The 18,368-nt window shown below is 41.6% G+C and overlaps 1 long non-coding RNA gene across 2 annotated transcripts in view; it reads left to right on the forward strand.

Moving 5' to 3' along the window:
- Window positions 1-815: 815 nt before the first annotated feature.
- LOC138284769 (uncharacterized) overlaps window positions 816-18,368 on the forward strand; it is a 48,150-nt gene continuing 30,597 nt past the window's right edge. The window contains exon 1 of one of the 2 annotated variants that reach the window (XR_011201455.1): window positions 816-6,364. This is a non-coding gene — a long non-coding RNA (uncharacterized lncRNA). Of the gene's footprint in view, window positions 6,365-13,054; window positions 13,162-18,368 lie in introns of those variants that run through there. The other variant, XR_011201456.1, reaches the window with a different exon arrangement.

Consider the following 18,368-nt stretch of genomic DNA (forward strand, 5'->3'; position numbering starts at 1 on the left):
TAAGCAAAAACCGCTTTGAACTGTTCAAAATAATGTCTCCTTGAGTTGTAGCCAGTGTATTCCTGTCACTACACAATTAGCCTTTTGATGCCTAACTGCACACTGACGCTTCTATGCAAATCAACCAATGCAAACCCTCCATGTGAGTGCACTAACCAGTTAACAGATTCTGAACCATGTCTTCTTCCGCTACTTAAGCTGAGCTTTTAAGCCCTCATGAAGTCTTTGTCGCACATCTTCTGAAGAAATCCACCCTCTTGTTGCTGTTGTATGCCTGCCCTTCACTTGAAAATCAAGAAAGTTAATATCACAAAATCCACCCTCCGCCTAAGTGGCTACTACCCACCTCTTACCATCCTGCTATAACCTTGAAAGTCCTAGAGCAAACTGTTGTCACCAAACTGCAAACACACTTCAACACTTTCAAGTCTAGCCTCATCCCCTGCCTTAAAAAAGAAACCGCCTGCATAAACTGTGAAATGTCTCATTTAACGCAGATAGTACAGTTGCATGTTTCGTGGTACTTTTTGGCCTCTGTGCTCCATTTGACAATGTGTATCACAGCATCGTACTCCACCACCTATAATAGGTGTCAGCACTCTATCATGTTTCTTGCATGGATGACCCACCCTCTTATTGCCCAATTGCTTATGACAGAAACTTCCATCCTTATTTCTAACTTCCAAAGTTATAAGTGGCATCCCCAGTTATATTTGTTCCGTGATAGTAACCTCCATTTGCACTTTTTAAAATCACTGGCAACCACAATCTCTAATATCAAAAGTACAATGTATACCTGCATTTCGCCAGCCAACTTTATTAAGGACAACTGTACTGTGTTAAGACTCGTATGGTCTCACAGTTCCTCAAACTCCATAATATAATTTCTTTTTAAACTCGAAATGAATCATCTAATGCCGAACCTCGTAAGATCCACATCCCACCTTCAGTTGCAGGACACGCCATACATGTATCTCAAAACCAAAATTGTACAAAGCACTTTTACCTAAGTCATTATATTCAACACCTAGAACCTGTCCGGGGTGAACAGCTCCCACCACACCCTCCCATCTTCTGGTTGCATTTATCCCTGTGGATGGTAGCCCTGCACTAACAGGAGCCACCTTAGATTCCCTGCTTCACCATGCAAGCCACCCTACATAGTGGTTTTCCAAGATACAAAAACTGGTCTCCAAGACCAAACCCTGAGACTAGATCAAGTTTATAGTGATGAGACTTCATTGGCTTCATGTGTATGCCCGAGTCACTTTTTTGACACTCTACCTCACCCAGTAATGTATCCAGCCAGTTTAGATACATAGGCACGTGCAATAAAAAGGCTGCTCCTCGGGATGCTCCCCCTCTTCAGCCTTCCAATATCGATCCCAACATCGCATGACAATCTAATTCAACAAGCGGGCTATGGTTGGCTCTCCCTTTCGGTACCTGTAAAAGGCAAACCACATGGTTTTTAGGAAAAGGCATTGAAAAATACACTGGCATTACAAGAACACTACGACACCTTTAGTCTCAAAGCAGGTAGAAAGAGGAGGGGCTGTCTACTACGGGGTATCTGGGCCACATCATTTAGGCAGGACTGGCATCTGCAATTTTGTCTCTAACGAGACAACTGTGAAGGGTTAAGAATGATGCCAAGTGACTAATCAGTGGGGCAAATTGATATAGGACTGACTGAAGTTCACACCTGGTGTATTAAATATGTTGGGAGGCTAGATTAAATTAACCAGAAAGCTCTTTCTCTCTTAATTTGTAACAAACAATATTGTGTGATCACTTGTTAAAGAATGCGCAACTAATAAGAAACCAGATGGTGTTTCAATGCCAGATAAAGTACCAGAAACCTATATGTTAATACTGGATTGCTTTACGAAAGATACTACGTGTACATCTTGAGAAGGAATACTTTACACAATTTGGTCTCTCTTACATAAATAAGGTATTGATAATGGTGTATATTTAAACAAGGGGAAATTAAATGGTGGGAAAGTGCACATGTTAACAAGAACAAAATAATGAGTTGAAGGGTAAGAGGTGGTAATTTAACTAAGGAATTAAGTAAAGAAGGCTTATGAGCAGAAGGTTTATATCAAACTTCTACTTTTACCAACTGATGGTATCCACCGCTGACTGCGACTGCTTCCTTTGTTGTTTTCCAATACCACATTTCTATCCTAAGGCAAGTACAATTGTTCCCGTCCTCCATTTTACAACTATTTATCCATCCTTGTTTCACGCCATGTTCTGTGCTGATGCTTCAAGTTCACATGGATTGTCTGTGTGCTTGGAAGTTTCTCACATTCCATTCGCCCCCTCTTTTTTCATCCTTTTCTGTTTTTCTTTGCTATGAGGGCTTATTAGACTACAGTAAGACTTCAAAAATGTTATCTACTACATACTGGAGTTCACAGCGGCTAATTCTTTGAATGTCACCAGTTATGACGCCAACCTTCCCTTTGTGCTGAAATGGCACTTTGGTTCTTAGGTTTAGGCCTTGGCTATGAGGCTTCATATTGAACTGCTGGGAAAAAACAAGTAAGGTAAGCATGATGCATAATGGATGGTGTGGTATTGTTACCCCCACGCCTCTGTAGTATTCAGGTAGCCTTTCCAGTGCCTTTGATAAGATATCGCCAGGTGAAATTATTGGGTATGCATAGGTATATGCAGACCACAAACTTGTGGTAGCCTTTGTGGCCATAATGAGGGCTTTTTTCTTTAAATGCAATAATATGCAACAGTGTCCAAGCAGGGATCATTACAAAACATGATGTATGCAATACAAGAAATAAGGCACTGTAAAGTGCAATTAATCAACAAGGAAGATATGACCAAAAGGTTCACGTTATACAAAATTATTTTAAGGATGTGTATTTTTATGCAGCATACACATTCATTAAAACAAGTGCAACGGAGTTCTAAGTGTAGTGTGAACATACAGTGTTTAATAGTTTGTGAATGTAACACAATAAGGTGATCCCAATAAAACCAGAAAACAGAGTAAAGAACCAAAAATGTTCAGATTCTGCAATATTGGAGAAATCAAAGTCCAAGAATAAAAGGAAGGTTTCTGCACATAGAGGTAAATCAATTAAAGTATGTCTCAGCCAAATAGTTGTCTGCAACGTTTCAACCCATACCACATTAAAGGGTCATCATCAGGACAATGGTGAAAGTGAACTTCACAAGACCGTCTTGGTCTGTTGGATAACAAATTAATGAGATTAAGGCCCGCCATAAAAAAAACTATTGGTAGGTTCCCAAGCCAGCTAGCCAGTGATATTTGTGTTAAAAGACCGGGGATCACCTAACACACATCTACAGGCTTGCCACTGGTTCGGACCGATGCGACTGTAGCTGTGGTGGGGTAGATAATATTAACCCATCTCTTCCTGTTGTGTAATAAATGCGATTCCTCTCACCCCCACCCCAATGGCGCTGGCTGATTCCTTTCTTTAGGTTCTATGCGGTTAGAAATGTTAAGCTGGCAGTGGCACTGTGCATGAGGTCAGATGGCCTACAAGTGGTTAGCGCTGTAGCGTCATTCTTATGGGTGGCATGGCCCTACCTGAGATTACTACCCTCCATGTTAGGGATTTGTCCATCCTGTTAATTTATGATGCCCCTTACACTTTGTACAACGTTTGAATTATATATTTTGATTGGGCCTCCAGGGAGACGGCCACCCCCCTGTAGCAGGACAATCCACACACCTTAAGTGTCCTATTTTCGTTGTTCACTTGGTGGGAATGCAAAACTGTTCTTAATTGTGGATTGGCTTACAATATCCAAGTGTTATCTTCCTGCACGTGCACAGATCTCATAATTTTATGATTGTTATACTGGGATTTAACGTCCCATTGATCATGACTGCTTTTTAATAAATCATGTTTAGTATGTTCTTATTTTCGCCTTTTAACAAATTGTATTTATTATATTTTTGTACCTTTTTTTAAATTATTGTATGGCTGGCAGCTGAAACAATAAATTTGACTTTAATAAAAGAACATCTGAATAGTCTAGCCGTGGATATGAAAGCCAGGCATGTGGGTTCCGTGAAGGGCTAGTGTACCAGACTCAAAGCGGTCATAGATACAAGCAGCTTGAGGAGGTTTTTGACTGAATGGCACGCTCACCTGAGTGCCTCCTTAGAGAAGGTTTGCCCTCTTTGTTTCTGGAACCCTTTCCTTTGGCTTGCCTCATTCCTCCAAGGGCTCATGTCATTCATGTTCATTTCAGGCCTGGCCAGGCCATCGAACTTCTTTTATTCCCAGTACTGGGCTGGGCCTTTCCCTGTTATAAAGGAGCTCCATTAAAAGCACAAGACTCCTTAAGGGTACCCAAGTCCTTTCCTCCTCCTTATACTGTTGGGAGTGCAGTGCCCTGGCATGCTTATTCCCCCCATCTCCCGGGTCTGTGTGATCAGTCCCCAAAGAATGTGTATGTGACAGGAATGACCCTCATACCTAAACAGTGCTGAGAACTATCTGCAGAGATCGCTTGGTCTGGGCTCTGCATCATGTGGTGCATTAACAATTCGTTGAGGGCTTCCTACCTGTGCAGCAAAGTGCTCTTATATTGTAGAAATGTATTTATTCTGCTCTTTCATCCTACCCACCCAACTGAAGGAAAGGCGCTTATCTTATAAACACATGATCCGTGCCTCAGCTGTGGCCAGACTGGTGTCTTAAATACTTGAAGAGCAAGAACAGTGTTAGTTTACCACCTTAGACAGTGCTAAATGGTTGCTTGTTACTGAAACTAAAACAATGCTTTTGTCTGGAAATGTAGCAGTGTTTGTTAACTTACCTAAAGTAAATAGCACAACAAACGTTGTGCCACATCACCTTGCAATGTGTCAGTGCAAAACATAGCAGCAGAAAAAAATATAACACATCACAACCATATCATTCTTATCAAGCCAATAGCGTTATCTTTCATTTAATTTTCAGTCTTGTATTGAAGTTCTACTTTAATAGGACATCTCCCAACTTATCTCTTCCCCAACCACTTTTTACCACCAAGTCCACCTTAAAAGCTAGCATTGCCAGGTAGTCTCCTATATGTGCTGTAGATTTCCCAGCTCTGTACCCCTAGGTGGGGTCAGTGCGCTTTACTGAAGATTTGGTGCCATCTGCTTCTGAGGTTATTTGGCTATACTGCCCTCCTGTAACAAGCAATATTATTCAAGGGGACAGGCACTCCTAGGTAGTTATTAACTGGGATTGCATCAGAGGGCCCCAGGCGTGGCAAATTTTCATTTGCGTTCGACACTATTTTTTCACACACTGCAAAACATTTTGTTAATATTGGGTTCAGTAGTTATTCAAACAAAAACAGTTGTGTTTTCGTTTTTTCACATGGTTATGCAGGCAGTGTCATGCTTTAGAGCACCAGTCACACTTTTTTCCTCTTCACAAACTGTAAAATAAAGCCTATGATCTTCCCCAAAATGAATTCTCTCAAGTAATGTGTTAATGGCTTACGTTTTTTCATCAAGTAGGCGAGTTTGTATAAATGTTTGATCACTTCAGAGTTCAATACCTTCTATATTGTGACATGTTTCCTTGGCACATAGTGGTAGGGCTGGTCGGGGGTCATCTTCAGATGGTTCTTTAGTTTCACTTTTCTGAGTAAATGTGATTTCTCCTACTTAGAGATGAACTGTACCTGAAACGCAGCAGACCTTTCACTATTCATATGTTGGGTCCTTTTCGTGAGTAGAACCTCAGCCCTTTTCAATATACTACTCCACAACTCCATGTAACATAGCTGAACTGGCGCTTTATGCTAGCTGAAGTGATTCCTTTGCTTATAGTTCCCATAGTTTTAAGATCCAATATCGCACTATAAAAAATAGAAGGTAAAAAAAATCCCATCATTATGAGGAGGTGAAGTTAGGGAGATTTTCTTTCCGGCCTCCAAAAGTGTGCATATTGAAGTACCAAGCCCCAAAGAGCAACTAGCACAAGCTGCCCTCACAGTTTACACTATTGCTTAGAAGAAATCCTAGGGAGAACGAGTTGTAGTGAATGTATTGCTTTGCAACTAATTGGAATTCTAGCTGAAGCAACTACATAATGGCCAAATGAAGGTTCAAAGTAGAGTAGCCCAGTTTACTTTAATGGTCTAGGCAATGTGTGAAGCATATTTTGAACCAATCCTTTTGCATGTTTATTTCTCCATGCTAATGGTTGTGTTTCCCTTATTTACTTATCTGCTTATTACCCACTCGCAGGTCACATCTACCGTGTGCGGGGGTGTGGCTAGAGCACCAGAACCATACGCCTCTGCAACTTCCTGTTCTTTGCATCTTCTACGTACTGAAATGGGTTGTTCAGAAAAGGTAAGTAAATAATCACTTATGCTCAAATTACAAGAAAAGTACATTGAGCACCATTGTGTTCTCTTATTGTTTTCAAAGATTTTCTCCTATCCTCCTCTTCTCCATAAGCCCTTCCCAGTAACCTCTCCTCCGTTCTTTAAAGACTTTAATTTTTTGAGAAAATGGACACTGGTTTCATTCATTCCCTTATTAAAGTCCGACATTAGCTTCATTAAAGGTTCAGTTAGTGTGTTGTTCCTTGACCCTCAAATCAGATTAATTATTTCCTGCTTTTTGCATAATGCTAACATGCTCTTAGGATGACCACTTTAGAGTACCTTCAAGTTATTGCAGAGATGTTAAATTGGGGACTGAAAGAGTAAGCATGAATTCTGTTGAACCGTCTTCGACTATTGTCAGAACAGTAACAAGGAAGGGATGTTCTGTGGACATGTGATCCATAACTGGGCTCGTTTGACTGACTGATGTTTTGAATGATGTTGCAAAAATACAGTTGGACCCTGTGGAACTCAAACCACATATAAGCTGATATAATTTGAAAAAGTAATTGTGGGTCTACAGGAAGGTTGACCTTCACAATTTGGATATGATGCAGATTCTTAGGAGCAGTCCTAATGAAACTGTACCTGTGTGGGCTGGGAAGATCATGGGATGAGCTAAAGTAATATTCGTAGCATGTGTAGGTCGTAGATGCATATGGTTAGCATACTCATGCCGTCAAGTGTTGGACTCTGGCATTTGCAACTTGTTTTTCTTTGAAGAAATCTTTTGTGTCACAATGTAAAGTGACTCCTCCTTTAGCATGTATTGTGCATGGTCATCGGATCTTTTATTAGATAGATCTCGGAGCTCTGACATCGAAGCTTCAATGCTGTCTCCAGCAGCTTTTTCAGCGACTGGTACATCACCCTTGGGATATTACCAAGAAACAGCCAAATACTGTTTTTTGGGCCTGGTTCGACTTTGGCTTCCAGATTTTCACCACCATTTTCTTTTACATGATGCACGCAGTGATGAAAAAGACCCCCTTCAGCTTCTACCCCAGGTGCCACGCATAATATTCCAGGCAAGATCACCATCCGGTCTGCAACCTCTGTCTGTCTCTAGAAGACGGTGAAACGTCATGTAAAGCATTCTTGGCCTTCTGATTGAAGAAAACACTTGTCCACCAAGAGAGCGGCGCTGAATGCATAGCACAGTGCAGGCACACAGAGCTAAGGGTTGCACCCGATATCTTCGGGGACCAGCCACAAGGCCCCCATGCTGAGGATTACATCAAAGAGGATGCTGAAGCCCATGGTGCGCCAACGGATGTCCCCATCCTTCTCGCTAGCAGTGAGGAAGTGTCCGACTCAGAATACGACCCTGAAGCCTCAATGGAAGACATGAGTACTGTGGCGAAAGACTCTCAAAGACACACAGGCTCACAGAGCCCCACTGCCCTCGGGCCATGGAGGTATCCAGCATAAGGCAATGCAGCAGACAGTCGTCCCACTGCCGAAACAATCTTCAAAGGCACCAAAAAAACACAGAGGCACGACCATTACGAAGTTGAAGCCAGTTATGGAGCCAGTGTGGAAGAGCCAAACAGCAACACTGGAAAAGACTTCAGAGCCAAAACCTACCCCAGAGAAAGCCAGGGCACCTTCAGAACCAGAAACACCCTCACACCGAAAACATCTCTTCATCCCAAGCCAGTGTCTGAGCTGAAAACATCTTCGGCCTCCAGAGTCTCAGCACCTAAAACACTCTCAGCGCAGAGCATAACAGTCTACCAAGGCTGACAAAATTACAGGAAAACCTCAACACCAAACAGAAGATCCTGGTTATAAACCTAGACACAGGAAGGGTGGTAACCAATCCACCTGTCCCACCTAGAGACACTGCCAAAGTGAAAAAAGACTTTTGAGAAGATAATCATTCACAAAAGCCCCCACGTAAAAAGCATAAGGATAGGACTACCAGCCCCATCCAGTTCCCACATAAACCCTTTCCACCACCACCTGATTTTCCTCTGCTGCCAATACATGCTACACCTCCAGCTCCTCCAACTTCACCACAATGCTCCCCTCACACCCACCTACAAAGGTCACTCACTACATCTTCAATAGAGGAGCATAATATAAGGGAATCATATTGACCCCTATGACACACCATATTTTCTCAACCCGCATGGCGACCTTGAAAATAGAGATGGACCACGGGACAACTGACGAAGACCCACAGGGGGATACAGACCCTGATCTATACAAAGTACTGCGCAAGGCTGTATAGTATCAAAGTCGACATGTACACATGTCCTTGAAACACTGCCAAAACACAATGCACAGTCCAGTTGTTACCAGTGCTAATAGGCATGCTCAAAACTACCACAGATTTTTGAGCAACCTGTAAAATCAAGGCTCCTAACACTTTGGGTTGATAAGAAATACAAACCCTCACCAACTGACTAGACTTACATCAAAGGGCATAGTCCACCTGATTTTTTTTGTGCTGCATGCGGCCTGAAAATGGGCCAACTCACAAGGTACAGGGATGCTCCTCTTACTGACAAGGAAACCAAAAAATATGACACTGCAGGTAAGCATGTGGCAGCGCTGGCAGAAAACCACCTTAGGATCGCCAATTCTGTAGGCCTTCTCTCCAGGTACAGTAAGGCACAGTTGGATGCCATAAAGAAATTGCTTCAAGACCTTCCTGACCAATACAAACAAAGAGGGTCAGAATTACTAGAGGAGGGTAGGGTCATATCGAGTGCAACAATTCAATGTGCTTTAGATGCAGCAGACACCAGCGCAAGAGAGGTTAACACCAGCATTATCATTAGGCAGCATGATTGGCTAAGAGTATCAGGCTTTAAGCATCATGTTCAGCAATTCCTCAACTTACCATTTGATGGGGAACACCTATATGGCCCACAAGTAGACAAAATGCTGGAAAAAATCAAAAAGGACATCGACAACACTAAAGCCATGGATGACCTTCAGAGGGGTTCCTTTCAGAGGGGCATCCAAAACAACCACCTCTCAAAAGCCGCAAAGCTCCTACCAATCGCAGTACACTTGTGGGGCATACTATAAAACACAATACAGAGGTTGAGGTTGTGATCGCTTCCAAGGGGAACACTTCCACTAAACAGTGACACTGTATGCTTCCCCCCACAGCACTTAACACCAGTAGGGGGGACAGCTACAGGACTTCTACGCAAATTGCGTACAAATTACTTCAGGTCTGTGGGTCCTCTCAATTGGAAAAAAAAATTGACATTGTCTTGAACTCACATCTCCCCTACCCAATATCCCACTGCGAGCACAAGCAATGTCAAGGGAACACCTAACACTCCTCAAGTGGAAAGTCAATCCCTGCTTCAAAAGGGTGGCATACAGCCAGTCACAACACCAAGGACACAGGATGTACTCACTGTATTTCCTCTTTCCAAAAACAAAAGATGGCACATGAAGGCCCATATTAGAACTCAGGCCACTCAACAAGTACATCCTGTCGGAGCACTATAACATGGTGACGCTCCAAGAAGTCATACCACTGTTGCAGCAAGGAGACTTCATGACAGCCATAGACCTCAGACACCTATTTTCACATACCAGTCCATCCAGCCCGTCGACGCTACCTCCGTTTTCAAGTAAGTGGGCAACATTATCAGTTCAAAGTGTTGTCATTCGGAGTGACTACTGCACCAAGAGAATTCACAAAATGTCTCGCAGTAGTAGCAGCTCATCTCAGAAGGGAGGGAGCACACGTGTTCCTGTACCCAGATAACCTGCTGATCAAGCGTGCAAGCAAACAGTATCTGCTGGACACTCGGAAAGTAATCAACCTGCTACACAGGCTGAGCTTCATGCTCAATGGTATCAAATCCCATCTCCAGCCTTTACAAGTGAAGCCATTCCCTGCGCGGTACCCTAGACTGTATCACAGCAAAATCGTATCCCAGTAATGCAAGAGTATAAACGTTTCCGCTATCATTGCTTCTTTTTCAACCACATTGTCACATCACAGTAAAAACAGTGATTAATCTTTTAGGTAAGATGACCTCATGTATCTCCATGGTACCACGCACGACTGCATATACACCTCTTACAGCAGTGCCTCCAAATACAATGTTCTCATGTGGAGGGACACGTACAAGACCTCATGTTGGTAGGGCCAGCGACCCTTCATTCTCTGCATGGTGGAACAGCAACAGTCTGTTGCATGGTCAGCCCTTCAAAGCTCCAGTTCTGCAAGTGACCATTACAACAGTCACATCCTTATAGGATTGGGAGGGCATGTATGCAAGACCTCACAGTGTGCAGCCAGTGGTCTCCAGTGCAGAAATATCTACACATCAATCACCTAGATCTTCTTGCTATTCAATTAGCTCTCAAAGCTTATCAACAACATGTTCACCACAAAATGGTTCTAGTCCGGACTGATAACATGATCGCCATTAACTACATTCAGAAACACACATTCCATACAGCTCTCTCGCATGGCAGAGCACATATGGTACTGGACCATACATTGTAGCATCCCCCTCCTAGCAGAATACCTACCAGGGGTAGGCAGCAACTTCGCAGATATGCTCAGCAAAATCCAGCAGCAAGTACAGGAGTAGGAAATCGATTCAACACTGCTCCACTCATATGTCCAACAGTGGGGGACCCCAGGGCTAGACCTCTTTGCCAAATTTGGTCAATGGAGAAAAGCTCCTTTGTCAATTGTACATACCAAGAGTAAGGTATTTGCATGGGTTATGACTAACACTCTTCTTTTGAACAGAATATGCCACTGACTGACTAAGACAGTAGTTGAGTAGAAGGATCTTAAGGTTCTGACAGAGGCCACCAACCCCGAGTGGCGTATCAAGGTGGGCCGAAACATGTTTACAGAAATTGGAGTTATGTTAGGGTGCTAAAGCCCAAAGACCGTTCAATGATAATTTTTAATCCTGTCAGATGAACCCGATAATAAAGTACCAGAATTGATTGTGTATCCGTAAGACAATTTTAACTTATTATTGCTATGCTGGGCATAATATAGTTTAAATATATTTTTCTAGAGGGATCTAATTGCTTTTCAATCACCCGTTTTCTGTCAGTTGAATTTACTACCAATAATTTGTGAAACAATACTTATGTTTCAGTAACACATTAAAACCTAGTTTAAAAATAAACAAAATAAACAAGGATTAGATTTAGCAGATCAGTTTTGCCCCAACTAGGTCTGGCTTCCTTTACCCTGATACTGCATGCTGCAAGGTTAAAACTCCAATACAGCTTCTGCATACCATACATGACAATGAGCACACACTTGATGTCTAGATTTGTGCATCCAACCACAGTGTCACTCCTTTAATATAAAGTAAACAACCAAAACAAACCTTGGTATTTAGCTAGCGTTCAACAGATGCATTCAGCAGAGAAGAAAAATAACATCTATAATTTGATAAGAGAAAAAAATGACTTTCTGTCCAATTTCAGGAGGACAGCTATCGCATACAAATCACTAAAAATAAAAATTAATTCCAATCCCCCTCCTAAGTGAAGTCAGATGTCCATTGCAGTAACATATTGATAATCCTATGTACTACTGTACCCAAATAAACAGAATCCATACCCTGATGCTAACATTGGACAGCCTCACAAGCACTCAATTCAAATAACACACCTATCGGAGTGGAGCCCAGCTTCTCAGCAGGCCATGTGATGGATCATAATGTTGAAATACAAAATTTAAGTTTTCTTAATTATGAAACATAATATGGATAATCTCTCTGATAAACATATATCAAAAATAAGATTTATTTTCATAATTATGAGACATTAAAAGTCTTCACGATATTTAGCAAATTTGTTCTGTTGAGAAAATCATCCGAGTTTGAAAGTCCTAATTTCATGTTCTCTTTGTATCTGTTATACCCACTAGACTGATTTATCGGAGTTCGTCTGGTATAAGGCTAGGCAGAGTGTGCAGGTGCAGTGCCTGAATGTCTGTCATATTCCTCAGACCTTAGTTAATTTGATTTCTTTCCTTTGACCTGGAAAGATGATAACCTGACCTGCAGCTTTTTAAAAAATATTTAGCCGAAATGACTCTCTATTTCTTTCCTCTAATTGAACAATTGTGTTGCATCTAAATTGTGTGTTTTTCTACCTGTTTAAATGAAACTGCCAAAACTAAATCTAACAGAAGGAAATATTTTGCTACAGCTATAAAAAAAGAACAATCTGTACCTCTGTCAGTAGAATGTACTGTGGCTCTTTCCTCGTCGGATAACATCTTTCAGTGCATTAGAATGATCACAAGCTCTCAACTTCCCATACAAAGGTAAACGTGTAAACCATAGATGCTCACAAAAATCTAGGAAATACATTTAAAAATAGATTTGTACTGTAGCTGCAATTGTACAGAAAATTACCCAGACTGTAAGGACAAAGCTAAATAAACATGAAAATATGGTTATGGTATTCGTTGATCTTTAATCTGGCAAATGTAACATAGGAAGAACTGCATGAATTAGGGAACATCTCGGCTATGTTCTGGAATGCTGTATAGATGATTAGAAGAAAATATCTTAAGGAATCTCTAACACTAAAGTAGGCTCTAGTACACCACATATCTTTCTCACAGCTTCTTGTAAAACTGTATCTTTTGTCATAATATGCATTTATTTCTTGCAGAACATGGTGTATTTAAATGAAGCACTTTTTGGAAGAGAAAATAGTCCATTGCAAAACGTACCTCTTTGCTCTATCCTTCTACCACTCTCAACTCTTGGAATCCATATTTGGAAATTGGTACATTTTACTTAATTGGAATGGCAAACCGTTAAATCTGTTCCTGTATGAAACAAATTTAAAAAAAATAATTGTATGTATACAATCAGGGACACTGAATCCAATCATTAATACCTAATGAAAGTCTTGCTTGTGAATAAGGAAGAATGCCTTTTTTTATCATAAATTTGGCATAAATGCCAGCACAATCCAATAGAAAGAAAGCTGCGATAGCGATTTAAAGGTTCTAAACTGGATGTTTCCACCTTGTGCAGACGTGCTTACTTGATAAATAGTAACCTTTACTTAGTGCGTTCTAAACTAAGTGTTTAAAGGGCCTAGGTGTCAATCCAAAATTGCTGTCATTTCGTTTTTGTTTTTTTTTTTGTATGGGCTTACATTTAGTTTTTTTGTTGTTTGCAGGAGTGATTGGTTTTCTGGAGTTGAAAGATTTTTTAAACATTCCTTAACAACCACCTCGTTGTTATCACTAATGCCTTTACCACGAATGCCTTAACAACGATTTTTCGTTGTTAAGGCATTCGTGGTAAAGGCATTAGTGATCAGCATGCACGGTTCCAGCATGCGTTCCCCCTGGCCCCCACCCCTAAAAATTACCGTGGCCCCCCACAACCACCCCAAGCCCCCACCCCCAAAATTACCCCAACCCCCCTCCCCCAAAACCTAAAGCACCTCAACCCCCAACAACCTAAACCCTGACCTCTCCTACCCGGCCCCTAAACCATAATCACCACGAGCCCCCCACCCCACCCCCCAAAAAACAGCCCCAGTCCCAGCCCAGCTTAACTCCTCCTTGACCACGTCGACTCCCTTCTTCTGTGCCTTAACCACGCATGTACGTGGCTCACACATGCGTGGTTAAGGCCCTAAAACAAGGAAGTCATGGAAAATGAAACCGTTGTTTCGCTTTCATTTTCCACGACTTCGTGGTTTAGGACTCGTGGTTCCGGGTGTTTCCCGTATCAGTAATTAAGAGTGATGTGCCTATCTATTGACTTCTTACAGATACCTACATTATTCTTGTGGCTGTGCTTACACTTGTTTGTCTGTTCAAGGCATCCATTAATGTTAATAGCGTGCTGGTTTACAGTATATAAATGTGCCAATGTTCTGACTTTCTCGTATACACATAATTATGTATAAACAATTGATATATGTTTACATGATTTGCACTGCCCAGTTCTCTCATCTTTAGGCTGGGCAACTGTTAAATAGCAAAAGCCATCGACACAATGGTTTTCTTGCTCAGTTATAGTTAGATCATGAATAGGAATAGGATAGGATTACAGAAAAGAATACAAGCTAAATGATCTATTTATAACACATTTGAACTAAGGGTTGCATTATACGCACTGAGATCTTTGGGAGTTTGTTCCCGTCACCCATCCTGCTGTATTATCAGTCCATATCAGCCGTGATTTGAGATATTTGGTCACAGATTTTCAAGTTACTTTGACGCCAACAGATGCTCAGGTTAGTTGAAGCCCGCTGTGTTGTATTGACTCCTGTATTCTGCATTCCTTGAGTCTGTGTGAAGATAAAAACACAATAGAAGAAGTTAAACAGAATCTCGTTTTTATTAGATAAGGTAAATTGTGGAAGGAAGAAAATGTCAAGATATACTAAATCCACCATTCAAGCCAGAGACCTAGTATTCTTCATTGGTCAAGAAGCTCCTTTTGTCCCAGAGGAGAGCTGTTTCTGCATCTAAGATGCCATGAGGATTCAAGGCCACTGCCATCGCACAGTTTTATCCAGGCTGTCTTGTTGCAACCACCTTTGCTTGAAACTATACAACTACAGTCCTAATGATTTTGTTATCGCTAATTGTCACAGAAATTCTGATGCACATGTGATCTGAAGGTCCAGACATTAGGGCCACTCTTCACAGATTTTTGCAAAAATGCACTGACAGCCCTTTAATACCCAAATTAATGTCTTGGCATGATGCCTAATACATAGTCTTCTTATTTCTGCACTAGATTACCTAACCTCCAAACACTTTTAAACATGTATCAGTTTCAGTTTTTAAGAGTAGTTAGAAGTACAAAGTACAAAACGGATACAGAGCTCAGCATGATTGCCTTAGGGCAGCATGTGGGTCAGTGGTTCAGTAGGAGGAATTGGTTTCGTAAGATTGTTACATTAACAAGATCAGAAACAATGGTCATGCCGTCAAGACATCTCTGGTATTCCCTTAACTTTCCATCTTCCGTTCCCACAGATTTCCCTCGTACATTTATTCTCAGTTGTGTATCCAATATTACCTGTGTACCAGTCGTAATACTCCCCAGTGATGATAATGCGCATGAGGAGTGAACTGTGGGAAAGGAATAGTAAGAGGTTAGGTGGCGGTGAGCAATAGGGTGGCTGAGGTCGCTATACAAAGCTAATCTGTAAGGGGGTTTTCAGTCAACGAGGGTGTCTCGGAAAGTTTGTTAATCAAGTAACATAGTGTCCCAGAAGGCCTCTACGGGGATCCTGCGCAAACCCTTCACGTCTAAACCTTGCCCCATTTAAATGCAGCAGGTCACCAATGTCGCAATCCAGGTAGGGTGGCAGCCTTCCAGTGCATGGCTATTCCCCACAGTCACTTGTAATGCGTAGAGACATTTTACGCGATCAGCTGAAAATAAATTGATGACAAAAGTATCTGACTCTAAAAAGGTCTGATTGCAAATGGTTTGAAATTGGCTATTGCTATTGAAAAGGGCATCCACCCAAATCATTTGGTTTAAATTTAGATTTTTTTAATCTTCATGTAATATTTTGTGTATCACAAAAAAATGCAAACATTGTCTCACAGTCCTTTATCTTCTCTTCACTATCACAATTAGTGTGACCCTTGTTATAACTTTTCTCGAAATTGTATGGTTATACAGCTTTTTTTTAAATCATTGTCACGTAGGGAGGCCTCATATAGTGCTCACGTCTCCATACATTCTCTTAATCAAAGCCCATTTCCCATTGCTCAAGGGGGTGGGGGAGGGTCTACGAGAATTCCAACATCACATCCACCTACATTATCGTCATCCACTTCTGTTTCATCCCTTCTGGTTCATTTAATATGAATTTCCTAAGCCAAAGCCCACTCCATTGTGTTCCTAATCCAGAGGTTTACACTGGGTTCCAGTTTATCCATCCAGCCAACAGCAACTCATTTTGTTGCCAATAGGAAGGCCATATATTGCATTTTCATGCGATACGGATGAACAATAATACGTTTGCACAATTGTAGAGGAAGGGACACCAGGATTCTCATCACTCCATGCATAAGAGTGGAGACCTCCGCCCAATAGTCTGCAACCTTCATGCAGATCCAGGATAAATGTAAAAATTATGCTCCTGCCCCTCCCAATCTAGCTCTGTACCTGGAGTGATAGATTTGACTCATAGTAATCAGTGTGTGGTAGGTTCGGTGTAGAAAGTTGAAATGAATAGTTAAAATTTAGATTTCGTTTTTTTTTTTTTTTCTTCATTAGCCCTGACCTTACGTTTTATCCTTACCCTCAATTCAACTGCCACCCTATCTTATTTTCTATTCCACACAGTATCCCTTACCCCAACTTTCAAACTAACCTTAACCTTCACCCCACTTTCTTCTCAAGCAACTACTTCTTTCTCAGAGGACTGTTTCTTTTTGTTTTTCAACAGTTTCGTTATACCGCATGTAATTCAGCCTACTTGGTTCAAACATGTCACTGATTACCAGGAGAAGCTGCTTCAAACATTGATGTTGAGCAATGGTATTATTATGTATATTAACAGACCTTTTTCTGGATTTTTTCATCTACTCTGACACCCCTGAGTTATAGATTCCCAGCTGCTCTGTGCAAAATGAGTTTGTATGTTGAAAGGGTCACTTACAGAGTGGTGCGTTGCTTTGTCTCTGTAGGTGCCCTCTCTCAAAATTGGGCCTGTTGTTGTTCACTTAGTTTGGATCCTTTGTGCCTTCTCTCCAGCTGGACTTGGTTTAAGTGGTGAAGAGATTGTGCGTCTGCCATGCCGGATCATCCTACTATGTGCTAATTCAGCATTTGTTGTGTCCTTCCTGTTCCCTCTTTTCACCTCCAGATTTTGATCTTTAGGTTCTCAATCAGCTATATAGGTTTAAGTGTGTCTAGAATGAAGCACATTCTTGGAGTTTTTTCCCGATAGATGCAGAATGGTGTTGTAAAACTCGCTTGAAAACTATCATTGTATCATAACAAGCAAGTCCTCCAGTTCGTACTGTGGTGATGCATAAAACTAGTCAGGCCCTTATCATATGGGGTTTACACTGAATACAACTGTCCAGCACCTCCCTTTTCTTTGTAATTCATTTTCTCATTGATTGCTTGGCCCCAGTGGCGAAGCAGTGTGACTTATTCTTTCCTCATTAGATCCCCAAGTCATGTTCAAATTCAAGTCAGAGGGCAACTACGCTCAGAGGAAGTCACCGCGGGTAAACCCCTAATAAATGGACAGCCAGTGATTGAGATCTAGTCTGTGTTCTGATGCTCAGACTCCTTCCTTTTTATAAGGGTGTCAGGGGTTTTGGTGCTCTTCCCATGAAATGAAAGAACAAGTGAGCTTTTAACACCTTGCTTGACACCACAGACATCCACCTTAAACCCTATGAGTTGTTAGTGTTCTGAATTGTCCTTACCCTACAGGCATGCGTAAAGAGTATCTTTATGCACCAACAGCATTTCTTCATTTATCTGTGACCGATGGTCTCCATCCATAGTTAGGGTGTGTTTCCCCTTCCCCCCACCTTTTGGTGCTCTGTAGTTAGCTGTGGCGGCATCTATGCCCCAGAGCACTACTCTGCTCTAAATATCTGTTCTTTGGACAGATTATATGTTGGTGGCATCCCTGAGCCTCCATTGAAGACTGTGCTACTATTTTCCAGAGAATGTGTGCAAATCCCAATACATGTCTTCTAGTTTGATTCTGCTTTGACTCTTATTTAATTTTTTCAAAAGGCATCACCCATGGTGTATCTACTATAACAGCTGCACATTTACATGACTGAATTGGTGTGGGTATGTGCACCCCCACTCTTAAGTGACTCTTCCCTATGAAAGGGAGGCCTTGCGGAGCCCAATTTTGAGCTATATTAAATTGTGTTCAAGCTTCGTTTGCATTCTCGTGCCTACACCCACCACCTTATATACCTCATATAACTATTGAAGGTGACACAGTGACCCCCCCACCTTTAATGG

The sequence above is a fragment of the Pleurodeles waltl genome, chromosome 3_1, assembly GCF_031143425.1.
Source record: "Pleurodeles waltl isolate 20211129_DDA chromosome 3_1, aPleWal1.hap1.20221129, whole genome shotgun sequence".
NCBI classification, from domain to species: Eukaryota; Metazoa; Chordata; class Amphibia; order Caudata; family Salamandridae; genus Pleurodeles; species Pleurodeles waltl.